At 41.2% G+C, this 6,108-nt stretch overlaps 1 pseudogene; it reads left to right on the top strand.

Annotated features, from left to right (window-relative positions):
• The first annotated feature begins 871 nt into the window (after positions 1–871).
• LOC116905640 lies at positions 872–1,762 on the top strand (annotated as a pseudogene).
• Positions 1,763–6,108: the final 4,346 nt, after the last annotated feature.

Raw genomic sequence — 6,108 nt, 5'->3', positions numbered from 1 at the left:
GTTACATGGGACTGGTGTTGCATCCCCCTGCCATGAGAACTTAGCAAGATGGAAGATTGCTGCTGGAGCTAGCCATGAAGCTAGCAAGAGCGCTGGCAGCAGCGTGGGTTGGTACATCCTTTTTCATTATTTCCCCCTACAGTTTGAAATGTAAGTAACTCTATTATAACACATATATGAAAATTTTCATGAAATAGACAAGAGACCATCATGACAGCAACAATTCAGCTGATTACAGAGAAAACCATGACCAAAGAATCAAGTGAAGTACAATGGGAGATATCCAGGGAGCCCAGCAGAAGTTCTGGGAGATAATGCAAGAGAGTCAGGGGCTGCAGCATTCCAGGCTCTGTGGTCTCTGTTAAGAGGTTCAAAAAAAAAAACAGATCAAAATGGAGGAATAGGTTCTGACCAAGAAGAGGTGCCCTTCAAATTCCATTTCCATGGGTTATGTGACAAAAGGATAAAATACTTTTCAAAGAGGGCCAAGATGATGAGGGGGTTCTCGCTCTATTGTCAATGGCATGGAATATGAGTGCAGTAGGTTGAACTGTATAATGCTGAGACACAGCTATGGTGAAGTCACCTTCAGAATGGAAAATATATAATTTGCAGTGATCCCCACAAGATGTAGAGAAATGTAATTCGGATACTTCTAGTTTGTGTAACTGAATAGAGGCTTGTAGACACAGGAAAGTGGATGGTTGCTGCCAAACAGGAGGGTTTGAGATCTGCAGAATATGGTCACAGCTACTGAGCAAAAAGCACTGTCAAGAAATCTTAGTGAAAGCTGTGAATCTAAGCCTCGGTGTACACCTACCCCAACGCTACCCCCATAGCTGCCTCTGTTCCCGCCATCACCTCCTCCAAGAACATGGATGTGCATCCTACACACGCTGATCTTGATAAATCTGCCAGGAATGTCTTCACCAAGGGCTATGGCTTTGACTTAACAAAACTTGATTTGAAAACGAAGTCGGAGAATGGATTGGAATTTACCAGCTCAAGATCTACATACACGGAAAACACCAACGTGAACGGTAGTCTGGAAACCAAGTACAGACAGACTGAGTATGTGCTAACATTTAAAGAGAAGTGGAACACAAAGCAACACTCTGGGCACTGAGATCACTGTGGAAGACCAGCCTGCTCATGGTTTGAAGTTGACCTTTGATTCATCTTTCTCACCTAACACTGGGGGAAAGTGCTAAAATCAAGACAGGGTACAAGAAGGAGCATATCAACTTGGACTGTGATGTGGAATTTGACATTGCTAGGCCCTCAATCCAGAGTGCTCTCGTGCTTAGCTATGAGGGATGGCCGACTGGGTACCTGATGAATTTCGAAGTCCCGACTGACCCAGAGCAACTTCACAGTTGGTTACAAGATGGACTAATTCCAGGTTCCTACTGATGTGAACTACGGGACAGAGTTTGGTGCCTTTATTTACCAGAAGGTGAGCAAGAATTTGGAAACTGCTGTCAATCTCACCTGGACTGCAGGAAACAGTAACACTTGCTTTGGAATAGCAGCTAAGTATCAGGTCGACCCTGATGCCTTCATTTCGGACAAAGTAAACAACTCCAGCCTGATCGGCTTAGGTTATACTCAGACCCTAAAGCCAGGTATCAAACTGAAGCTGCCAGTCCTGCTGGATGGCAAGAACGTTAATGCGGGTGGTCACAAGCTTGATTTAGGACTGGAATTTCAAGCAGAAATAAATATTGTACAATTGTTAATTTTAAATATTTTTGCAGCATAGCTACCTTCATGATTTAGTGTACCTTTAATTTTGTATGTTGGGGATGCAAGAGTTGATAAATCCCACGTTAGATCTCTAGGCTAAGGATGACTTGGCTTCAAAGTGTTTACAATTTCAGAGGTAGAGCAGAAACCCCATTCCAGAAGGGTCCTGTTTAGCTGTTGGCATGGGTTGGGGAGGAGCCCTTATAAAGATGCCAGGCTATGTGGACCCTTTGAAATTCTGTACTCAGTCCCCAGATGAAATTGTGACTTCCCAAACATCAAATCCTGGTGTCCCGATCTTATCTGCTCGGAAGCACGTACACACCTACGTGAAAGGGACTTTTAGACCGATGGTCACGCCCCGTTCCCATCGTGCCCTGTTCCCATCATGCCCTGTTCCCATCATGCCCTGTTCCCATCGTGCCCTGTTCCCATCGTGCCCTGTTCCCATTGTGCCCTGTTCCCATCGTGCCCTGTTCTTGTCCTAGCCCATCAGTTACCTGTTTGACACCAAAAGTAGTCTTTACGGTGTGGTTAGCTATTTCTTTTGTGCCATTTTAGGGTGGAGAGGGTGAGCATGATGGAGCCAGTCACCCAGGACTTAATTCTTCCTTGTGTTGTGGTGTGTTTTTTTTTTTAATTCTATTTTTTTAATTCCTTTTTTCACCATTGCACCAGAATATAAAATTGCTTCCGGGTTCTCCGGCTCTGAGCTGGATGGGTGATTGTGGTCACACCCTGACAACACTAGGAATCTAAACTGACTCCTCATGTAGCTTCATCACTCTTTTTAGCTGTTTGATGGGAACATTATAGTCTTCCATTTTGTGTGGAATTAGCTCCTCCCCTTCGAATGCTGTAATTAACATCACAAAATAAAACCTGAATAAAATAAAAAAAGAAAGATGTGAACCTAAAATTCAGAACTATATGAGACCTATGTTTTCTTTGTTGATGTTTTTGTTGCTGTTGTTATTATTTTTGTTGTTCCCCCCACCCCCGGCAGGAGGAAGTGTCTCTGATGATGGCTGAGCAAGGTACAGACAGATCTATGAGTGTAAGAAAACGTCATTACAAATTATGTTCCCCCTGCATTCCTTTAGTAGAACGGTAGTATTTGATTTTTCCCCAGGACCCTAGCCTATCTAGTATCAGATTCTTGATTACCCAAGCAATATTAGGTATGGATTCCATCCCAAGGATATTGGTCAGTTACTATAGCAAAAACGTATCTTTCAGGGAGGTCATCATAGTAGACCAAAGGGCATTTACCTTTCTCCTTTGGTAGCGTATAGAGTACCTTCCCGTATCATGTGAGGATTCTAGGTAGGTACCAGCTCGATTTCTTTCTCTTTCTTTCTTTCTTTCTTTCTTTCTTTCTTTCTTTCTTTCTTTCTTTCTTTCTTTCTTTCTTTCCTTTCTTTCTTCCTTCCTTCCTTCCTTCCTTTCCTTCTTCTTTCTTTTTATATGCAGTTTTCTAATTTTTAATTATTTTAATTGGATATTTTTATTTATATTTTGAGTGTTATCCCCTTTCCCGGTTTCCCCTCCAGAAATCTGTTATCCAATCCCCCTTTCCCCTGCTGCTATGAGGGTGCTCCCTCACCCACCAACCCACTCCCTCCCACCACCCCACTCTGACATTCCCCTATACTGCGGCATCCAGCCTTGGCAATACCAAGGGCCTCTCCTCCTACTGATGCAGATAAGGCCATCCTCTGCTACATATACAGATGGAGCCATGGGTCCCTCCCTGTGTACTCTTGGGATGGGGGTTTAGTCCCTGGGAGCTCTGAGGGGTTCAATGGTTGATATTATTGTTCTTTTTATGGGGTTGCAAAACCCTTCAGCTACTTCAGCCCTTTCTCTAACTCTTCCATTGGGGATCCTGTCCTCAGTTCAATGGTTGGCTGTGAGCATCTGCCTCTATATTTGTTAGGCTCTGGCAGAGCCTTTCAGGGGACAGCTACATCAGGCACCTGTCAGTATGCACTTCTTGGCATCAGCAATATTGTCTGGGTTTGGTATATGTATATGGAATGGTCCCCAGGTGGGGCCGTCGCTGGATAGCAGAATTATTTATAATAGCCAGAAGCTGGAAAGAACCTAGATGTCCCTCAACAGAGGAATGGATACATCTCCATCCTCCAGAAAATGTGGGACATCTACACAATGGAGGACTGCTCAGCTATTAAAAATAATGACTTCCTGAAATTCTTAGGCAAATGAATAGAACTAGAAAATATCATCCTGGGTGAGGTAACCCAATCACAGAAAAACACACATGGTATGCACTCACTGATAAGCACATATTAGCCCAAAAGCTCAGAGTACCCAAGATGCAATTTACAAACCACATGAAGCTCAAAAAGAAGAAAGACCAAAGTGTGGATGCTTCAGACTTTCTTAGAAAGGGGAACAAAAAAATACTCATGGGAGGAAATAATGGAGATCAAAGTGTGGGCAAGAGACTGAAAAGAAAGACCCCCAGAAATATGTTTTTAAGTGTATTCACAAAGTCCAAGCTTCATGTAGGATGTTTTGCTGGTGGGCTCAAAGAAGCTAGAAATGAGGAAGAAGAGGAGGAGGAGGAGGAGGAAGGCAAAGATGAAGAGGAAGGAGGAAGGGGAGGAGGAGGAAGGAAGAGGAAGAAGAGAAAGAAAGAGGAAAGAAAAGGAGGAGAAAAAAGGAGGTGTATTGTAAGGAAATACAAATTCCTGTCTACTTCAGTTAGGATTAGGTCCTGATAAGTCTGACATATATTGGAAATCCCAGAAGTAAAATTGTATTAGACTTCTTTATTTTATTAAACCCCAGAGTATGGTGCACAGAAAACCATGGAGTTTCAGTTAATTCCTCTGCCTTCACATGGCTACTAGAAGCTACAGTGGCAGCAGTGGACCATGTCAGAGTAGTAATGTAGAGTGTGTCACTAACCTAAGGAGAAACCAAAATCTGAATTTTAGGATTTGGTTTCAATTGGAATACTTGTAATGTTTGCACCATCATAAAGTTGAAATTATCCTAACTTAAACCAATGTATAGCATACAGCATGGGAAAATAGATGCCTTAGGACAGAGCACTAGGAAATGCAAATGTGTATAGGTTCATTAGACCATCAGCAGAGAAGGCTATGGGCCAGGATGTGCACAGAGATCCTTGTAACCAGGGAATGAAGGGAGAATTGGGAAATATCCTCGGGCATGACTGTAAAAGAGACACTACCAGTGGAGTGAGAGGAGAAAAGTTTGTCAAGTCAGTAGAAATGTAAAAAAATTTAAAAAAAAGTCCTTAACTGGTAAGGTTAATAAGGAGACAGGAGGAAATCCACCATCATTCCATCTTCTTTACTAAACTAAATGACCAGGTACTCTGTCTAGAGCAGAAGCCTTATTTTCCTTCAGCATACTTCTGGTTATGGGTTTTAATGTTCCTGTTTTGTTCCTACAGCCTCCATTACCACGTCATGATATATGGGTTATGCATTGCTTTTACTTCTCTTGGCCATTTTAAATATGATTCAGACTTTGGGGTCCTGGGTATCTTAGAAGCTTTGGCAATCCCTAACAGTGTAAATCAGAATAGTGTTGACCTTTGTAAACTCTCAACTAATTTTAGCGGTGTTGTAAACTCTGGTTTTCCTGAGGTTCAAGCCATTTCTCCATCTAAACGCACATCAGATAGAATCCTCTCTCTGAGTGTGTGTGTGTGTGTGTGTGTGTGTGTGTGTGTGTGTGTGTAGTGTTAAATATATATATATTATATTTTATATATTTATTATATAAATGTATATATTAGGTTTTGTCCCATTGATTCCTAATATATGCTTCTCCTTTCCCACCTATATGAATATGTGACAGCATGGTTTCTTTCCTAAAAGATAGGTTAGCCTCCAATTCATAAACGATTTATTATTTAAATGACAGAAATATAAGGTTCACTTTTTTTAGAAGATTAAATTTTTGGTAGGAAATGCATAGTTTGTCAGATATTTTGCATTCATCTGAATAAATTTTCCAACACATATCTTGGAATTTGAAACTCTTGTCATGAGGGTCTGTGCCATACTCTATACTAAGATTATATCATTTCTTCAACCAAACTGAATGGCATGGAATATACACATATGCTAATTGACTCAACAATTATGTATTTAGTGCACACTGTATGCCAAGATGATGCAACTTAATTTCCTTCACCTATCATCTCCATTTCCCTGACAGATTTTAATTGTTTTCCAGATGTGGAGGTTAGAGTACTTGAATGAACATATAAATCAGTAAGACATAGTAAAATAGTTTCAGAGTTAAAAGAAATTATAAAATAGTGAATCTGTGGCCAATCTAATTCTAATAGTATAG

This window comes from Rattus rattus, chromosome 7, assembly GCF_011064425.1.
Source record: "Rattus rattus isolate New Zealand chromosome 7, Rrattus_CSIRO_v1, whole genome shotgun sequence".
Classification (NCBI taxonomy): Eukaryota; Metazoa; Chordata; class Mammalia; order Rodentia; family Muridae; genus Rattus; species Rattus rattus.
Note: the sequence above shows the minus strand (reverse complement) of the source record. Positions and strands in the feature narration are given on the sequence as shown.